Here is a 20,403-nt window from a genome sequence, read left to right as displayed (position 1 = left end):
TCTCGCCCCGCACCGCCGCCAACCATCCCCGCCCGCCCCGCATCGCCGCTGGTCGTTCCCGGCCGCCCCATCCCGGGACTGGCCCCGTCGTCCTCGCCCCCTTCTCAACCCTCCTGCTCGTGGTGAGCTGGCTGCGGCCACGGCTCCGGCGGTCCGACGCCCCCTTCCCGGCCCTCCTCTGCTGCTGGTGAGCACCGGGGAGCCCCCAGCCGCCCACGCTCCGCCACCCGTTGCCGGCCCCTCCGACACCACCTCCGCCACCACGTCCCCTGCCCCCTCGGTGAGCTCCCCCGTCATCCTGCCGCTCCCCCCGCTGCTGCTGTTGCTCCCCTACCGCTATTGTGCTGCTAGATGAATGGATGGATAGATAGTTAGATGAATGGATGGATAGATAGTTAGATAAATAGATAGTTAGATGAATGGATGGATAGATAGTTTTTAGGTCGATGGATGTATGGATAAATTTTTCTTAGATGGATTCATGGATGTTGTTAGAATCATAAATGGTGGATGGATGTAATGTCGGTGAATTTTTTTAGAAACTTTGTTTGTCATATATTTAATGTTAGGTCATGTTGACGAATGTATGTTGGTAAAGTTAATGATAGATGAATGGATGGATGGATGTTGGACAAAATTTGACACTTGACTGAGATGTGATGATCTTGTTATATTTTGATACTCATAATGATCTTGATAAAATAATTGAAGACAAAATTTTGAGACTTACTAAGATGTGATGATCTTGCTAAAAAAATGATACTCATGATGATCTTGCTAAAAAATAGAAGACAAAAGTTTGACACTTTACTGAGATGTGATGATCTTAGTTGTTCTTTCGGTGATAGATGATTGGTAGATGATGATGTTGATGATAGATGATGGTGTTTTTTTATGCTTCGATAATTTTTAGATGATGATGATGTTTTTTTATGATTCGATGATTGTTAGACGATGATGATGATATTGTGATGTTCTATGAGTTGTGATGTTCCAATTTTTTATCGCGATGGATTTTGCAGGCTTTGTGGTGTCGCATTTCATCGGAGTGACCATTGTACGACGCGTTGGTCCCCCTGAGCATCCCTCTGCTGTTCGACTACTTCCTCTACAGCCGAGGGTGAGCTATAAGTCTATCTCCTCCATTTTTTCATATCACTAGATTTCATTCTCAAGTCAACTGACATAACCTAGGCGTCTCCCGTCCGAAAGGATTGCATGGATAAATATGCATTCAATTGCATATTTATCACCACAGCTCTTTTGGATTGTCTAGCGTTTTCCACGGACAGCCCGAGGATGTGTAGATTGGGTATGTTCTCCATGTTCTACCCCGTTCCGAGACAGGATTTCGGCGGCGCCTCCCCATTGTTCTCTGGAGCACATTCTCTCGGCTATTTTCCGAGACGTGTATCTGGAGAACAACGGGGAGGTGCTGCCGAAATTTTGTCTCGGAACGGGGTAGAATGGAGAACGTACTCAATCTACACATCCTCGGGTGGGATTAGGATCCATCTTTACCTATTAGAGATGTAGGTGGATTAAACACGGTAGAAACTGAAAATTTGATGTGATTAATTTAAGTGAATTCTTAATTATGTTGTGTGGGATGCAAAAAAGCAGAGGATGTCAGATAATCAGTGGATGTACAGTGGTTTTATCCGTCGGAATCGAGTAACATCAGAGTGGATCGCGAAAACCGATGTGTATTTGAAGGAGATATTCCGTCGTCCAATGAGAATTATCCCACCATGCCCCTGTGCGAGATGTGCCAGACGTCACCGTAGAAATCAGACGGACATGAGTGAGCACCTTCGCACGCACGGATATATGCCAAACTTTGACATGCCGCCGATAAACATAGCCGAGCAGGACCGTGGTAGAGAGGAGGTGATGCGACAACACATCGATGGATATGAGGACGACGGGGCCAGGGACATGCTAGATGATGTCATTGTTGCAGAAATGGCAAACGCGACACCTTCAGAGAATGAACCGGAGGAGCCGGAGGCAACCACAAAGGCCTTCTTGGAGGTCTTGGCCTCGTCGAAGAAACCTCTTTATGCGGGTGTGAAAATATCTCAGCTGGATGCCATCTCGCAACTGATTGCAGTCAAGGCTGAGTACGGCTGTAGCCAGAAATGCTTCGAAGCATTCCTGGGAGTATGGGCTAACAGCCTCCCTGAGGGTCATGAACTGCTGAAAAGCATGTACGGTACAAAGAAAATCATGAAGGCACTCTCTATGGATTATGAGAAAATAGATGTTTGCCCGAAGAATTGCCTTTTGTTTAGGCACGAGTATGCGGATGACAAGTACTGTAGGAAGTGCGGTTCGTCTCGGTACATTGAGGTGGTCGGTGAGGATGGTGAGAAAAAGCAGCTAACCATCCCCGTTAAGGTTCTTCGATATCTTGATTTTATAAAAAGACTGCAGCGCCTTTTCATCACGAAGGAGTCTGCCAAAATGATGAAGTGGCACAAGGAAGGTATAAGGTACAATCCAAAAAAATCGTACATCCATCGGGAGGGGAAGCATGGAAGTCATTCGATGAAGAATACCCCGAGGAAGCAGCCGAGGCTGGGAATGTCAGAATAGCCATATCAGGTGATGGGTTGAATCCATATGGTATGTCGTCCAATCCATACAGCTGCTGGCCTGTGTTTGTAATTTCGCTCAATCTTCCTCCCGGTGCCCTAATGCAACGGAAGACCATGTTCTTGTCGCTCATCATTCCAGGGCCTGACTACCCGGGGAAGCAATTGGGTGTGTTTATGCAGCCGCTTGTGGATGCTTTGCACCATTCTTTGTACTTTCCGAGGTTGACATACGACTGGGATCTGCAGAGAAATTTCTTGATGAAAGTTTGGTTGCACTATTGCATGCATGACTTTCCCGGCTATGCTCTATTCTGTGGATGGTGTACAAGTGGTAAGATGCCATGCCCAGTGTGCATGCAGGCTCTGCGAATGATTTGGCTGAGTAAGGGTGGCAAGTATGTAGCCTTTGACCTGCATCGACAGTTCCTCCCTCTAGACCATCCAGACAGGAAAGACAAGAAGAACTTCATGAAAGGCCGGGTTGTTCATGAAGTAACCGAGATTCCAACATTTTCGGGGGCAGATGTTCTTGCTCAGCTAAAAGCTCTCAAGCCTAAAGTCAAAGGAAAAGCCAAAGCCAAAGCCAAAGGCTTCGAGGGATATGGTGAGACGCACAACTGGATGCACATTACCCCCTTCTCGCAGCTTCCCTATTTCAAGGACCTCAAACTTCCTTACAATATTGATGTGATGCACACCGAAAAGAATGTGGCAGAGTCCCTTTTCCACACGATCCTCAACATTCCTGATAAGACGAAGGATAACGTAAAAGCTAGAGCCGATCAACAGAGAATTTGTGATAGACCACGCCTGAACATGAAGCCTCCCACAGGCGGTCGAAAAAACTGGTTCAAGCCAGATGCTGACTTTGTCCTTAAACCGCCAGAAAAAAAGAAGTACTTATCTGGCTGAAACAAATTTTGAACTTCACCGATGGTTATGCATCGAATATAAGTAAGGGAGTTAATCTTTCAACGGGCAAAGTGACCGGCCTGAAGAGTCATGACTACCATGTGTGGATTGAGCGGATAATGCCGGTGATGGTTCGAGGCTATGTCCCCGAGCATGTCTGGCGAGTGCTTGCCGAGCTTAGCCATTTCTTCCGCACGCTCTGTGCTAAAGAAGTAAGTAAAGAGGTGATTGAAAAATTGCATAAGAAGGCACCGGAGTTGATAGTCAAGCTAGAGAAGATCTTTCCGCCAGGCTTCTTTACTCCGATGACACATCTCATTCTGCACCTCACGAACGAGGTATTGTTGGGGGGCCCTGTGCAAAATCGCTGGCAGTACGGCCCTGAGAGGCAGAACAAGCATCTTCGACGGAAATGTGGAAACAAAGCTAAGATTGAAGCTTCCATAGTTGAGGCAGTTGTCCTAGAGGAGGTGTCAGACCTCAGGACATCATACTATCCAGACCACGTTCCCCATCTGCATAACAAGGTGCCTCGATACAATATAGAAGAGCCCAAGTATCAACCCAGACTCGATCTATTCAACGCGCAAGGTGGGAGGGCTGGGGCCTCGAAATCTTATAACATGCCACGACAAGAGTGGGAGGACCTCATGTTCTATATCTTGCACAACATCAAGGAAGTTGAGGAAGTGTGGATGAGGTAATACCACTACACATTCCTTTATGTCTTCCACATCATCATGTTTCATGTTCACTTAGTCCCGGTCTAACATCGCTTATCTTTTTTTAGTGATTTCGTTCAAGAGGAATGGACGGGAGTGAATCCTCCTACTGAGGCAGAGGCACTTACTCTTCTCCGTCATGGAAACCCTGGACGTAAAAATTTTGTTGCTTGGTTCATGGACAAAGTAATTTTCCACACTCCCCTATTAAATACCTACTTCAACATTTATTAGTTAACCGAACTAATGCACGCAACAATTTCCATTATACTTGTAGGGAAAAGATCCGAACATATCTATGGATGATGAATTGAGATGGGTTTCCATGGGTTTTGACCCTGCCGTCATGACATGTAAAAAGTATGATGTGAATGGGTATCGCTTCCATACAGAGGAGCACCAAAACAGCCGCCTCGATCCCAAAACTAGGAGTGTACACCCCCGGTCAAAATTCAGTAGACTACTACGGAAGGGTACAAAATATATACGAGGTTAAATTCCGCCAGGGGCGTGAGACCCTAAGTCTGCCTGTGTTCAAATGCCGATGGTTCGATCCGCGGGAGGGGGTAAAACATACGCCTTCCATTGGTTTGGTCGAAGTTAAACCATCAACCGTCTATGCCGGAGCCGATCTCTTCATTGCGGCTACCCAAGCTACACAAGTATATTATCTGCCTTACCCATGCCAAAAAGTGTATCTAAAGGGTTGGGAAGTTGTGTTCAAGGTGTCGCCACATGGTAAGCTACCAGACCCGAATGAAGACGATTACTACAACATTAACCCCATGACATACGAGGGAGTGTTCTATCAAGAGCAACCTGATGATGATGATGATGATGTGGTTAGAAACGATGACGCTAGACCATTGGATGATGATGATGTGGACCCAACATCGACGATGCACGGAATGATGGTGAGACCATTGTCAATGAAAATGACATACTTATGCTAGAAAAGTTAGACGAAGACGCTGACGACGAGGAAGAGCCTCCACCTCCGTCGGACAATGAAGATGATATGATTGATAGTGATGATGAGACGGACCGAGAAAGAGGTTACAACAGTGATGATTCATATGGGTTCTAGCAGATGTACGTTTCAAGTATTTTTTTCTATAGTTTAGGAATATGCCTTTTTATGCATTTTTATTAATGTGTTTATTATCATGCCTTTTCCTTCATTTCATTAATTTACTAATTGCTTTTTCTCTTTTCAATGCAGGTTCGTGGAACATGGGCAAGGGGAAGGCCGACGGCATGGGTTTCCTACGCAAGGTCGTCGGCCTGCCTAGTCGGAGTGGTCGAGCACGTAATCCTCCCCCTCGGCTACTTGACGATGACTCATCACAGGAGGTCGAGGGAGAGGTGCCCCTAGAGGAGGAGGGGGCGGGGGGAGAGCCTCTAGAGGATGAGGTGCTGGGGGGAGAGCCACTACAGGGGGTCGCGGCCAGAAACAGCGCACCCTCACCGACTTAGGGGTGTTGTCTTCGAAGCCCTCCTCTAGTGAGGTACCCTCCTCTAGTGAGGTACACTCTAGGGAGGAGGAGGAGAAGGAGGAGGAGGTGGTGGAGGAGGAGGAGGAGGAGGAGGTGGAGGAGGAGGCAGGTGAGGAGGAGGAGGAGGAGGTTGGGAAGGAGGTTGGGGAGGGGGAGGCAGGCGAGGAGGAGGGTGGTGGCGGGGATGATGGTGGTGACGGGAAGGGGGTTGACATGAAGGGGTGGCTACGTGGCAACGCAAAGCTACCAAAGCAGGTTCCTGCTACTGAGGAGCAGAAGTGTCTCATTGAGCCCACGGGAAAAGAGTAAGTGGTTCATTATGTTGCTTGTCACATGCTTATTCCGGTTGTTATTTATTTTTCTTGTCACATGCTAATAGTTCATTCTTTTGCAGCAACTGGATATATTCTAAAGGGGTCCGTATTCCCAACGGCCTCATCACCGTCTTGCTGAAGTTATATTGGCCGGGGTTGTACTGTCCTGATCCAGTCAGGCAGCCGGACCATCGGGTTTTGGCCACGAGCTGGGACCACTGGGAAGCGGCCCGCCATGCGGACCATGAGACCCATGCCAAGGCCGTGATCACTACTTTCTGGGTGAGTTCTCTTCAGAATCACAAGTCCATTCTAGTTTCATGAATGATTTAACTCATGGCTTCTCCCGTTCTTGTTTCATGCATGATTGTAGAAATTCTATCGAGTTCTTCCGGAGCACAGGGCTAGAGCGGACCAGATCGTGCTGCGCCAATGCAAGAAGAAGGCCCGCCAGATGCAGTACGAGGTGCGCTATGTGGCCATCTCCACATACTACCACGACTATCTTGGTGTGAAGATGACCAAGGAAGAATCGCGAAGGATGGGCATTACCTTGGAGAGGCCCGAGTTCTTGGCGGTAAGTATAAAAGATTTTTCATTATGCTTTCATTACCTTGTGGTACATTATGCTTTATGCTTTATGCTTCCATAACACCAATTTGGACACACCTACATGCCATTATGCTTTTATTATGTAGGTGTGTCCAAATTGGTGTTATGGAAAAGACGAGTCCTGGGCGGCATTGGTGGATCTTTGGTGTGATGAGGCTGGAGCCTGGGCGGCTATGAGAACCCAAAATAAGGCTAATAGAGGGACGGAGGGAGTACATGCTCAGGGAAACCGAAACCACTATCTCCACAAGGCAGTTAATGTATGACTAACCCCATTAAACATTCTTCTTCTTCTATTTACCATCACTTTCTTATGTATGACTAATCTCTGTTTGGTGGTGCAGGAGGAGAAACTGAAGCGGCCGCTCTCACACATGCAGGCGTGGGAGATCGCCCATACGCGGAAGGATCCCAAGCCTGGCGAGCCCAAGTACTACGGCAAGAAGACCGCAGGGAGGAAGAAGGCCTACTCCGAAGCGTATCTGGAGTTACATCCTGACACACCTGACCCCATTGCGGCGCCTCTGGACGACATGGCGGTGGTGAGGATGGGGCCCAAGGAGCACGGTCGGGACGCGGTTCTCGATGCTGTGATCACTCCTAGTATCTCCTACACACAGCTTCGTCGGATCGACCCGAGTCTGAGCCAGCGCACGAGCCAGCCAGTGACTAGTACACAGTCCCTCTTTCAGGAGCAACAATCTGTAATTATTTTCCCTCTTATCTTCATTTCTCACTTCATTTTCCGCATTTAGTAGTTTTATGAGTTCCATTATGTCATACCATAGGCCTACATGGAGTACACACGCCAGGAGACCATGGCGTGGCATCAGAGGCTTTATGAACACCAAGTGCAGAGGGATAGCCAGATGCAGCAGGCTTTTCAGGATATGGCGGCCGACAGGTGTCCTCACTTCCCTACAGCACAATGCCCTCTAGCACAACCAGTGCTGATGAGCTTTGAGGAGTTTGTGGCACAGAACGCTGGCCCCTCGCCGGTTAGTTCATCTCCAATCTATTCACCCAAAGCATGTCATGCCTTTCAATACAGTCATAGATCCCGTGCATATGTCTTTTCAACATGCAGGGAACAGGTGGATCTACCGTTGGCGGTGGTCTTCGCAGCACTCCGGAGACACGGAGCCCAACCACTCCGATCCACGGAGGCGGAGGAGGAGGTGGAGGCGGTCTTGGCGGTAGCGCTGTCGCTAGCAGTGACGACCTGGGCTTTGGCCGTCTTGGCGGTGACGACCTCCACGGTGCTCGATGATCCTTGTGTGGTGATGATGCTTGAGATGACTTGTGTGTGGTGATGATCATTTAGATGACTTGTGTGCTTCTCTATATGCTTATGCTTATGTTGGTTGTGATGATGTTCATTTAGAGACTTGTGTGTGATGATGCTTATGCATATATTGTTGTGATGGTGCCGGATGATATCCCGTTGTGTTTTATATGTCTATGCCATCATATATATCTGCTGATATGTGCTGCTATTTGAATTGAATTGATCTGAAAACAAACAGAAAAAAGAAAAAAAAAGCAAAAGCAAACTATGCCGACGGCTAGGCCATCGGCATAGGGCTAGCGTGAGCTCCCAGTAGCTGACACATGGGCGCCTATGCCGACGGCCTAGCCGTTGGCATAGTTTGAAACTAAGCCGACGGCTAGGCCGTCGGCATAGGCGCCCACGTGTCAGCTACTGGGAGCTCTGTATGAAGGACTATGCCGACGGCCTGGCCGTCGGCTTAGTTTCAAACTATGCCGACGGCCCAGCCGTCGGCATAGCCCCGGTCCACGAGCAGCAGCTGGTCGCCACGTGGCACACCTATGCTGACGGTCTAGCCGTCGGCATAGTTTTTGACTAAGCCGACGGCTAGGCCGTCGGCATAGGGGTGCCACGTGGCAACCAGTGGTTGGGCAGACTTGACGGCGGCCGCCGTTAGGCGTGATCATTGCCGACGGCCGGGGCCGTCGGCATAGATGTACGGCCCCCGTCGGCGTATCATATATGCCGACGGCTTTTCTGTGCCGACGGCCTCCCTGGCTGTGCCGACGCATATGTTGCTGACGGCCCTATGCCAACGGGGGCCGTCGGCATAGGCCTATCCCGACGGGACTCAGGCCTATGCTGACGGGCCTGGCCGTCGTCATAGGGTGCGATTCCGGTAGTGGATGGGGGCAACAAGCCGCACCTGGCACTGCCGGAGACGACGACCGGAAGGAACCATGGCGGCGATGCCAAATCCGCAACCAGAAGAAGACACGAGGAGCGGCACCACCAAGAGCGTGAGACGGAGCAGAGCCACCGGGTCCGCCTTGAGGAGACACGTCGTTGGCCACTGGAAGAGGCGCTAACGGACCATCAAGAGGCAGGCCGCCAGCCACAAGGCCCACACGAGGAGAGCCGCGCAGCAGGGGAGACCCTCCTTCACTCGCCGCCTCCACTATGTGAGCTTCACTCGGTGGTGGCCTTCGGCGGCGACGAGGGGAGTAGCTGGAGGAGGGGTGGCCGATGGCGGCGTGATGGGGGAGGGGGCTGATGTCTACTACGCAACCTTCTTCTTGTAAACGTTGTTGGGCCTCCAAGTGCCGAGGTTTGTAGGACAGTAGCAAATTTCCCTCAAGTGGATGAACTAAGGTTTATCAATCCGTGGGAGGCGTAGGATGAAGATGGTCTCTCTTAAACAACCCTACAACCAAATAGCACAGAGTCTCTTGTGTCCCCAACACACCCAATACAATGGTAAAATGTATATGTGCACTAGTTCGGCGAAGAGATGGTGATACAAGTACAATATGGATGGTAGATATAGATTTTTTGTAAACTGAAAATATAAAAACAACAAGGTAACAAGTGGTAAAAGTGAGCATAAACGGTATTGCAATGATAGGAAACAAGGCCTAGGGTTCATACTTTCACTAGTGCAAGTTCTCTCAACAATAATAACATAATTGAATCATATAACTATCCCTCAACATGCAACAAAGAGTCACTCTAAAGTCACTAATAGCGGAGAACAAACGAAGAGATTGTGGTAGGGTACGAAACCACCTCAAAGTTATTCTTTCCAATCAATCCGCTGGGCTATTCCTATAAGTGTCACAAACAGCCCTAGAGTTCGTACTAGAATAACACCTTAAGACACAAATCAACCAAAACCCTAATGTCACCTAGATACTCCAATGTCACCTCAAGTATCCATGGGCATGATTATACGATATGCATCACACAATCTCAATTCATCTACTCAAACCAACACATAGAACCTCAAAGAGTGCCCCAAAGTTTCTACCGGAGAATCACGACGAAAACGTGTGCCAACCCCTATGCATAGGTTCATGGGCGGAACCCGCAAGTTGATCACCAAAACATACATCAAGTAAATCACGTGATATCCCATTGTCACCAAAGATACGCACGGCAAGACATACATCAAGTGTTCTCAAATCTTTAAAGACTCAATCCGATAAGATAACTTCAAAGGGAAAACTCAATCCATTACAAGAGAGTAGAGGGGGAGAAGAAACATAAGATCCAACTATAATAGCAAAGCTCGCGATACATCAAGATCGTGCCAAATCAAGAACACGAGAGAGAGAGATCAAACACATAGCTACCGATACATACCCTCAGCCCTGAGGGTGAACTACTCCCTCCTCGTCAAGGAGAGCGCCGGGATGATGAAGATGGCCACCGGTGAGGGTTCCCCCCTCCGGCAGGGTGCCGGAACAGGGTCCCGATTGACTTTTGGTGGCTACAGAGGCTTGCGGCGGCGGAACTCCCGATCTAATCTCTGTTCTGGAAGTTTTAGGGTACGTAGGTATATATGGGTGCAGGAAGTACGTCGGTGGAGCTTCGGGGGGGCCCACGAGGCAGGGGGCGCGCCCTAGGGGGGCCCCACCCTCGTGAGCACCTCCCTTATCTCCTGACGTGGGGTCCAAGTCCATTCGGTAGCTTTCCTTTCAAAAATAACTTCTCCAGTTGATTTCATTGTGTTTCGACTCCGTTTGATATTCCTTTTCTTCGAAACACTGAAATAGGCAAAAAACAGCAAATCTGGGCTGGGCCTCCGGTTAATAGGTTAGTCCCAAAAATAATATAAAAGTGGATAATAAAGCCCAATTTTGCCCAAAACAGTAGATAATATAGCATGGAGCAATCAAAAATTATAGACACGTTGGAGACGTATCAGGGGCTCCCGCCCACGTCGCATGGGTTAGGCAACACGGGGGCCGAGCACTCTAACTCGTATATCTCTATCTTGTATGGTCTATTTTAATGACCTGGTTCATTTATGTTATCCTAAAAGGATAGGAGCTCAACTATCAACTTATTGTAGAACGGACATCATACTTTGATCCTTTTTAAGAGGTTACACTATGGGGACACAAACTTGCATGATGGGACTGGTCTAGTCCAGTAACTTGCAAACTAAAACCAGATGGTCCAAGATCTCATGATGCGGTTTTTCTTCTTCTTGGATAACCTTCTCAAGGGGGGCCTCCAGCACCTCAAGGGGTGTTCCTGGAGTAGCCTACCGATTCCGTCGTGAATCCCATGGAAGCTCAGGCCCATGGTGTACTGCGTCTCTATCGCCGTTAGAATCCTCCCGTCATACATGCTGGTTGTTCCCTACTGTTGAAAATCATATGAGATTTGAGTGATTTGAGCTAGGGATTTGAGGGAGCATGAAGGGGATTTGGGGACACTCTGGATCGTTCCACATCGATCCCTTCTCTCTGTACTCATTTATATTTGTTTATACAATTTACATTTTAGTCCCTAAGAAGTCACCTAATTACAGTATTCATACACCAACACTTCCCCTCAAGATGGGGAAAATATATCCTACAGACCATCTTGCTACAAAACATGGAAAATGTTTTTTCTGGGAGTCCTTTGCTACGAACATCCGCTACTTGACTTGCTGAAGTTACGTATGGAAGGCAAACAACTCCCCTATCAAGCTTCTCCTCGATGAAGTGACGATCAATCTCTATGTGCTTGGTTCGATCATGCTGAACAGGGCTATTAGCAATGTTAATAGCAGCTTTGTTGTCACAGTATAGCATCATAGGCTTGTACCTGTTGAATATGTCAATGTCAATGTGGAGCGGACGTACGGCTGTTGGGTTCTCCACTCGGCCTCGCCACTATATCAGTCTCAAGAATCATTTATGCGTGCGATCTTTGACCCTGTCAAGCAAGCTAAGTCAGAGGAGAAATGGCTCATGGCAGCAGCGGCGACGGTGGCGGTGGAGGAGACAGAGCTCTGGCCGTGGTTCCCGTGGAAGTCAAGCCGCAGCGACAGCCTGCCCTCGACGTGCCGCCCTTCCTCATCTTCGAAAAGTGCAGGGCACCGGAGCTCTTGGACTGCCATGCCTGCCACCTCCCCTCAAACCGCCTATCTTCGCGGTACACTACTGATTATCAACTTGAATCTTAGATCGAGTAGCTTATTTACAGATCGATTAGAGTCATGGTGATTATTACCCCTTGCCATCGGAACGACTGTTGGTCTTGATCGTTACATATTAGTATAATAAATTGCAGTGCGACGACGGGCATCTGATGTGCTCGTCCTGCCACGGCGCGCACGGCGAGGACTGCGGCCGCGTTGCCGCCCACTGCCGCCTGGCAGACGCCTACGCTGCCGCCGTCAAGCTGATGTGCGACTACGTCAAGTTCGGCTGCGAGGCGGGGCTCGTCGTCTACCACGACTCCGTGGACCACCGCTGCGCGTGCCAGCACGCGCCCTGCTACCCCTGAGCGCGACGGGCCTTCGGGCGGCGGCGGCTGCGACTTCTCAGGCTCCCGGGAGATGCTCCTCGACCACATCTCCACGAACCACTCCCGCCAAGTCATCCTCATGCGCTACGGCCAGACGGGGAGGCTCAGCCTTGTTGGAATTAACCAGGTTGTCCAGTCCGGCTCGGACTTGAACCGTCACTACGTAGCCGTGTAGGTATAGGATTAGTAGTAACTTTTGGTTAGCTACTATATATACGTACAGATACCCCTGTAATCTGGAACTCAGATCAATACAAAGCAATCAAACGGGAGCGACACGCTCCCGTGGCCATAATATCGCGTGCGTGTTCGTGTGTCTCCGCGAGTTGTGCTAGTTACGATCGAAGGCGCCGGCGGCTGGTTGTTTGGTTTGTGCGTGTACTAGTTACCTAGCTACGTACGTGAGGAATCCATCCACCAGCTAGTCTGCCTGCTTGCTCCTGGTGTACGTACGCATCTCATCTGACGGACAATTGGCTGGCTAGTGTCGCTAGCGGCTGCTGCGTACGAAGTCGTCTCGACGGAAAGTACTCGTCGAGTCAGGCCTGTAGCCAACATTTGGTATTCAGAGCTTGGTTTGGTCGGTCGTGATCTTTGAAAAGCACTCAAAGGATCATGTCGAACACAGGTAAGGAGATCGTGACGGCGGCAGCGGGAGCACCGATGCCGATGATGAAGGTGTTGCAATTCCTCCGTCTAGATCAAAAGGAAATAAAACACAGGTGCGACACGCAAGCACCTGTTGCCATAAATCGCTACGTGTGTTCTCGGCGACTTGTGCTAGTTCGAATCGATCAACCCTTCAGCGTTGCGTAGTTCTTAGCTAGCCACCACATAAGCATCCACCTACTAGCCAGCCTACTTGCTAGCATCAGTTAGTTCTGTACGTACAGTTTGTGTACGATCGGAAAGTGTCGTGAAATTGTCACGGCAGATGTCCTAATGTAAGGACTTAGTCATGAGACCAACGCATCTATGCGGTAGTTTGAGAGTGGTTGAATGGAACGAGAGACGCAGGACGGATCAACACACAAGACAAGGGTTTACACAGCTTCGGGCCTCAGGAAACATCATCCGATAATAGCCCTACATGCTGTTTGTGGCTAGGTCTCATTATTATCACGAGGGAGTCGCTGTAAACCGGCTCTCCTCTTTGTGACTAGCCCTAAGATTGTTTCTTGTTGCTTGTAACTTGTCCCTCTTTGGGGAACCCTACCCCTCTTTATATATGTTGAAGGGGCGGGTTACATGTGAAGTCCTATTAAAATTAGGACTAGTCTATCTTTAATACAAACCAGATACAAGTCCAGGTCTTAACTCCTTGTAAGACAAATATTCCTCACGCCTTTCCTCTTAAACTGGCCCACCATAACATGAGCCGGCCTTCTGGGCCTTGGGCTTGTCATCCATCTGACCCGCCCGCCGAGTCACCAGTGAGTCATAATGACCAGGCGGGTGGCTTATAAACCGCCAGGTCAGGACGGGTCGCTAGTAAACCGCCAAGTGTCAGCGGGGTCTTTCAATAAACCGCCAAATCCGGCCGGGTTACACTTCCGGCCGGTTTACGCCGAGGGGTATATCCCCGACAGAAAGTACTCGGCCGACTCGACAAACAAAAGTGCTCTCGACAGAAAGAACTCGTCTAAAGAGCAACGTACAGGGGCCTGTGCCAACAAGCCTGCCACTGACACGGCGCTGGCAGGTCCTCATCGACCAGGACGACATGGCCAACCGCCAACCGGCATCGGAGCGTGTTCCTCGTGGTCTTGGCCGAGCGCGACAAGGACTCTGCGGTGTCGCTGGTGTGCGTCAGGGCGGACGGTGACGCACCGGGCGCGCCGCAGTTCTCGTCCAAGCTCGCCGTGGAGCACACCGGCAGTGGCGCGAGGGTGACGTTCGAGTTACTGGTCATGAAAAGCAGCTCCCTGCCCGCTGGCACGCCATGGCCGGACGAGTTTACGTCCCTGTCGGTGCCGAAAGCGTATCTGTCTGGCGACATTGTCCCCCTCACCATCCCCCCTCACCATCCACATTGACAAACACGTTCCTCCTCCTCCCCCTCCTGCTGCCGCCCCTACTAGTCCTCCTCTTCCTCCTCCTCCTTCTCCTGCAGCCTCGGCTACCACCAGCGTCAAGTCCGCGCCGATTGATCAAGGCAGCAAGAAACGAAAATCTATCAATCCGAAGAAACTCTAGTCAAACGACATGCATGACCGACTAGTATTGCATGGCAGCTAGCTATATATATTGCCACATGTGAAATAGATCGTTTTTATATCTAAGTTTGGTTTTTGTTAATCTCAAATAAGGCTACTTCATGTGCTCCCTTTGCTATTGCGTGGTGCACATCCTGGAGTTACTGGTTCTGTTATGAACTTGAGTGCACCATATGCACGAAATCAATATTTTGGCGGGCCACTAAAATTTTGGCACTTGATGAATAATATATCAGTACAAAAACTCAGGCTTGTAAAATGCCACTACAATACACATGCACTCTCGGTCTCTCACTTGCCATTATCCATCTTTTAGACCAATCTTAGAAAGAGGTTTTTTCTTCTAAAGCATACTAGTTTTCACGGACTGAAGTATTCGTGCATTATCACGGTTTTAAATATACCGTTCACCCAAACTAACCCTAATGTTTTAGATTACTATTACTACGGTTTTGAAAATACCCTGCTAAACTAAGCCTAATTAATTTTTCCATGCCACTCGCTCGGGTTGCATTCGTTTATTTCAACAGATCTACTAATTCAATAAGTTAAATCTCAATCAAGTTATGTGATAATGTGAACTCTTATTTCGCCGGTTAGAAGCCATTTTGATCGTTCTAACATACAAAACAACACATATGCATGTTATAGGCTAAAGATAACGGTTGTTTGACATAGATAGCAAGTTGAGGAGGCTGTTGGCAAAGATGACATAGGCCTCTCTCAAGCTCGGGAAAAGAGAGTTAAATATTTCTGCTCTTGGTGAGTTATAAATGGGGAGAGAAGTGAGGCCACTTGATTCTAAAATTTATCAAGCCGCTTTCCGCCAAACGACACAACACGGATTAGTTAGACGGACATCCAGACTCCCGTAAACCTATACACTCACAAGTTATAACCATCAGATTTTACACAAAGATTAGCCATCTCAAAAAACAAAAAAAAATCTAAAAAAAATTACAAGAACAACCACGCAAAATTTATGACGTTGATTGTGGTTTAACTATGTCTCAATCAATTGAGAATTAGCAAATCTGCTAAAACTACTACCCTGGACTACATATAAGGGTCGCTTTGAGATCCTCCAAGCAATGATCACACTACCATGTTTTTTTTTCTTTTTGATCTTACGCAACTGTGCAAGAGAAGTATTTACAGAAACCATCGAATCAATAAGATGCTCGCGCTTCTCCGGCCCGACGGCGAACTCCGATCGTCAGAAGCAGCTCGGCGGTCTGACCTCTCCGGACGTGGACCCGCCGGCATTTCCGCACTTGGCCTGCGCCGGCCGCTTGTGCTTGTACGTCAGCCTAATGTTCCTAAGCTTGATCCCGCTGCAGGGGTTGGTGCTGCTGCAGTTGAACTTCACTGCAACGGGCGTCGCTGATGTGCCCTCGATGTCCGTGTATGATATGTTGCTGATCTGCACCCCCGAGCTCTGCAGGCACACACAACAACACAGCTCATGATATAGTCGATCGATGGGTTGGTTCACGTGTAGTAGTTGCATGCATGTAGGGAAGGAGACGTACATTGCCTGGGCAGTCGACCTTGCGGGGACAGTAGTTCTGGTCGACGAGGATGGGGTTGGCCACACGGTTCATGGTGACCCGTGAGAAGGAGACGTTTGTGACGGAGCCGGAGTTGGGCATCGCCCACGTCTTGATCCGCAGGCCGTTGGTCGTGCCCGTCAGCACCGCCATCTCCACCGTCACGTTCCTCACCCCCTCCTCACCGTCCTGCCACCCTAGACTCCCGATGCTGCGATCGTCCATCCAATGAATACACAAAACCAATGCTACGTTGCGCAAACCACAAGCAAACACAATAATGGATGATGAACTAGCAACTGAAGGTGGCACCTGATTCCGTGGCCCGGACCGCACTCGATGTCCCTGATGAGCACGTTGGAGGTGCCAGGCCCTATGGAGACACAATCGTCGCCGGTGCCGATGGTGGTGTTGAGGATGCTCACATGGCGGGAGTGGCTGACGTGGATGCCGTCGGTGTTGGGGCTGTTGGCCGGTGCGATGATCCGGATGCCTTGGACCGTCACGCCGGCGCAGTCGAAGATGGCCATGTGGAATACCTTGCTGTTGAGCAGCGTCAGCTGCTTCACACTCACGCCCTTGGACTGGCTAATGTCGAGCGTCTGCAATCGTACGTACGTATGGCCAACGCCCGTCACAAGGAAATTGAACCCAACCACATTGCAAAAAAGAAAAACCAAGAAGTTCATGTCATCACTCACCGTGGGGCCTTGCCCGGTGCAATTGCTGACCTTCTTGCATGCCCAATACTCCTGCCCCTTCCCGTCTAGCGTCCCGCCGCGGATCGCTAGACCATCGGCGTGGTGGAACATGATCCACGCCCTGCTGTCCACTGCCGGCGGCGCGAAGACGGTGCCGTTTTTGTCAATGGCCACGACCACGCCGGCGCTCCGGCAAGGCCCCTTGAAATAGGCCTGGCTAAGCAGGAACCTGCCCGCCGGCACACGCAGCACCGGCCGGGAGCCGGAGCGCCCCGTGTCGTTGCACGCCGCACCCCACGCGGCTAGGAACGCCCCCGCCGAGTCCGCCCCGCCATCGGGCCTCGCGCCATAGTCCACCACATTGTACTCCGCTGCCGTTGTCAACGCCAGCAGTGCCATCAACGTCACCAGCAGCAGCGAGAGCGTATGACTGCTCATCTTCCGCACGATCAATCAGACACGAATATGTCTATGCCTAACTAGTTGCGCGTGCAACTCCCGTCGCGACCGTCGCTGCTTTATATTGATCCGAACGACGTGACCCAGCTCGTCTCAGGGAAGGAATCCCGTTTCGCATTAGGAGCCCACTATACGATTGGAATACAAGTCACATCCCACGTCCTAATCGAGACTACTTCACGTACTAGGATCCGATTTCCATAGGAAATCGATTAAAAACAGTCGGATGAAGTCTTGGCTTCGTCAGCCGCGTCCGGCGCCGTGCGATCGCACGCACGCGATCGTGTGGTGCGGAGCGTCTCGGTGTCACTACGTGAAGTTACGCTACCCATCGCGGCTCCTGAAGCTGAGTGCTCCTTTCACTTCTATATATACGTACTTCGCTAGTAGTGCTTAGCACGTACCTACACATGTACGTGATGCTGCAATGCTGCAGATAATCTCAACACAAGCTTATGGAGTCCTGTTTTGCTTGGATATAGCAATGCTTAGAGTAGCATCCTTGACGCCTCTACCATCGCCGTCGCCGCCGCGGTGGTCGAAGCCGTAGAAACAGCCGTGCCATCATCGCAACACTACCACGACAGGAAAGAACGCCGTCGCAACATCATTGAAGGAGTTGGGCCTTCGTTGGAGCATTGCCGTGATCATCCAAGCACATCGTCGCAGCATCACCGTGACCGTTTGAAACATGCCGCCATTGCGGTTCGTCGTAACATCTTCGCAGCCGTCGGAGCACGTTGTCACAACATCATCAAAGTAGCGGCGTTGCCGTCGTAGCATCACCTCGCCTGTCGAAGCACCCGCCACAGCCATTGCAACATTATTGAAGCAAACATCTTGCCGTCGTAGCATTATTGAAGCATACCACGGGCGTTAAAGTAAACCCGGGCATCTCTCGGGCCGGGCCGGGCTCTAGAAAGCCCGGTGCTAAAATGTAAAGCCTGAGCCTGAGAAAAGCCCGACAAAAATTCACGTTTACAAGCCCGAGCCTGGCCCGGCTGAAAAGCCCGAAGCCCGTAGCCCGACCCGAAGCCCGAAAACTCCTGATGTACAACAAGTTACAGAAACAACATATTTCAGCAAACAATAGCATTATAAACAGTAGCATGGTATATACTACAACATCATATTTCACAAAACAGCAGCATATACATATTTCACAAAACAGCTGCATTTCACAAAACAACAGCATATACATATACATGTAATCCATTCATTACAATATTACATAACAGCAGCATATTTCTCAAGTCCAAAGACACAAGCAACATAGTTTGACAAGTCCGCAACAGGGTTCAATAAGTCCACAACATAGTTCACTAAGTTTCATAGAACTTGTGAATATGATTGCTAGAAATTTTGATATATTGAATGCCCTCTCTAATCTTGTCAGCAGATTTATCAATAAGTTTCAGACCAGCTTGGACAATCAGATTTAAAATGTGTGCACAACATCGGACTTGAAAGAAAGTTCCAAACAATGGTAACACACTTTTAGGCAGCAATGTAGTTCTCAAAGTGTTGATCATTAAATCATTGTATGCAGCATTATCAAGAGTCATGCACATTATTTTGGTGTCAACCTTCCACTCACGAAAACATAAATGGACTTCATCAGCAACTGTAGCCCCATCATAAGGTGGATTCAACTTTTTAAACCATATCATCCTTTTGTTCAGTCTCCAAGCATCATCAACGTAATGACAAGTAATACAAATATAACTAAACTTTGTCACATCTGATTTCCAATTGTTCGTGGTGAAGCTAACTCTACCAGGGCTGTTGCTGATAATTTCTCTCAATTCAGTCCTCACTCTTTCAAACATTGCCATGATATCCCTTCTAATTGTGTATCGACTAACAGTCTTAAACTGAGGACAAGCAACACCAATCATTTTTTTGAACCCCACTTCTTCTATCACACTAAATGCATGTGAACCCCCAACTAGGAACATAGAGATTGCAGCTCTAATAGTTTCCATGTCACTTTGTGTTCCTAACTGAATGTGAGCCATCCGCGTTCTTTTCAGTTTCTAGAAAATAGCTATTCACTTCATTTGTATTATGTGGATGCACTTGAGCAGTATGCCTTAACAAACTAGATGTTCCATTCTTCAAGGGCGCTCTAAGTATAGTATGACAAATATTGCACTCTGCCATTACTTCATCAGGATTAGGTTGTTCAATCCTAGTGAACTTTTTCCATGCTTTTGACCTTAATTTTGGAGCAGTAGTAACCTTTGGTCCTGGCGGTGCCGGTGGCGATGGCGGCTGACTTGCTTCATGTCCATGTCCCTCTTGGTTCAACCTTGTACGCTTGCTGCGAGGTGCTGCCGTAGCAGTAGCTGATGGCGCAGCACGACGACGAGCAGGATCAGGCACAACGATCTGGTCCAACCTTGCACTTGTGGCAGCATTGCCCTGTTCAACACTGGAATTATAATCCTCCTCTTCCTCTTCATGAACTTCATCACTTAGACTCCACAAACTAGTCATGCCTACCACAAAATACAACACACAAGAGAAACAAAGTAGCACAAATATTAATCTACTATGCAGCAAAAAAAAACCTAAATGGAACAATAAACATACCAACAGAGAGAGGAGGACAGAAGGTCATACCTGCCGGTCGCCGGCGTCGGATGGGGAGGGCGCGCCGCCGTCAGATGGGGAGGGAGCGCCGCCTTCTGATGGGGAGGGAGCACCACCGTGTGATGGGGAGGAAGCATCGCCGATGCATGGCCCTAGAGGAGGATCAGGTCGAGGAGGGAAAGGACCGCCGGGGCCGCGCCATTGCAGTGCCAGAGCTGCAACACCGCTGCCGGTCGACGGATCGAGACAGGGTGGGTTGGGGACTTGGGGTCTCGAGGACGGTGGACTGGTCAGGGCTACAGCCGCAGCCGCCGCTCATCAGGCCGACGAGGTACAGCAGCGTCGGGGCCTCGCCATAGCAGGAGCCAGGACTTGCGTTACCGCCGCCAGTCGAGGGGGATCGAGGAGGGTGGACTGGTCGGGGACTCGGGG

At 49.5% G+C, this 20,403-nt stretch overlaps 1 long non-coding RNA gene and 2 pseudogenes across 1 annotated transcript; 2 read left to right on the top strand and 1 right to left on the bottom strand.

Moving 5' to 3' along the window:
* Positions 1-7,304: 7,304 nt before the first annotated feature.
* On the top strand, positions 7,305-7,789 carry LOC119359676. The gene is made up of 3 exons (XR_005172623.1): positions 7,305-7,360; positions 7,445-7,654; positions 7,744-7,789. It is a non-coding gene; the product is annotated as an uncharacterized LOC119359676 (long non-coding RNA).
* Positions 7,790-11,884: 4,095 nt separating this feature from the next.
* Positions 11,885-12,625, top strand: LOC119357995 (annotated as a pseudogene).
* A 3,257-nt stretch (positions 12,626-15,882) lies between these two features.
* LOC119359674 overlaps positions 15,883-20,403 on the bottom strand; it is a 6,457-nt pseudogene continuing 1,936 nt past the window's right edge.

This window comes from Triticum dicoccoides, chromosome 2A (assembly GCF_002162155.2).
Source record: "Triticum dicoccoides isolate Atlit2015 ecotype Zavitan chromosome 2A, WEW_v2.0, whole genome shotgun sequence".
Taxonomy (NCBI): Eukaryota; Viridiplantae; Streptophyta; class Magnoliopsida; order Poales; family Poaceae; genus Triticum; species Triticum dicoccoides.
This window is presented reverse-complemented; position numbering and strand designations above follow the sequence as displayed.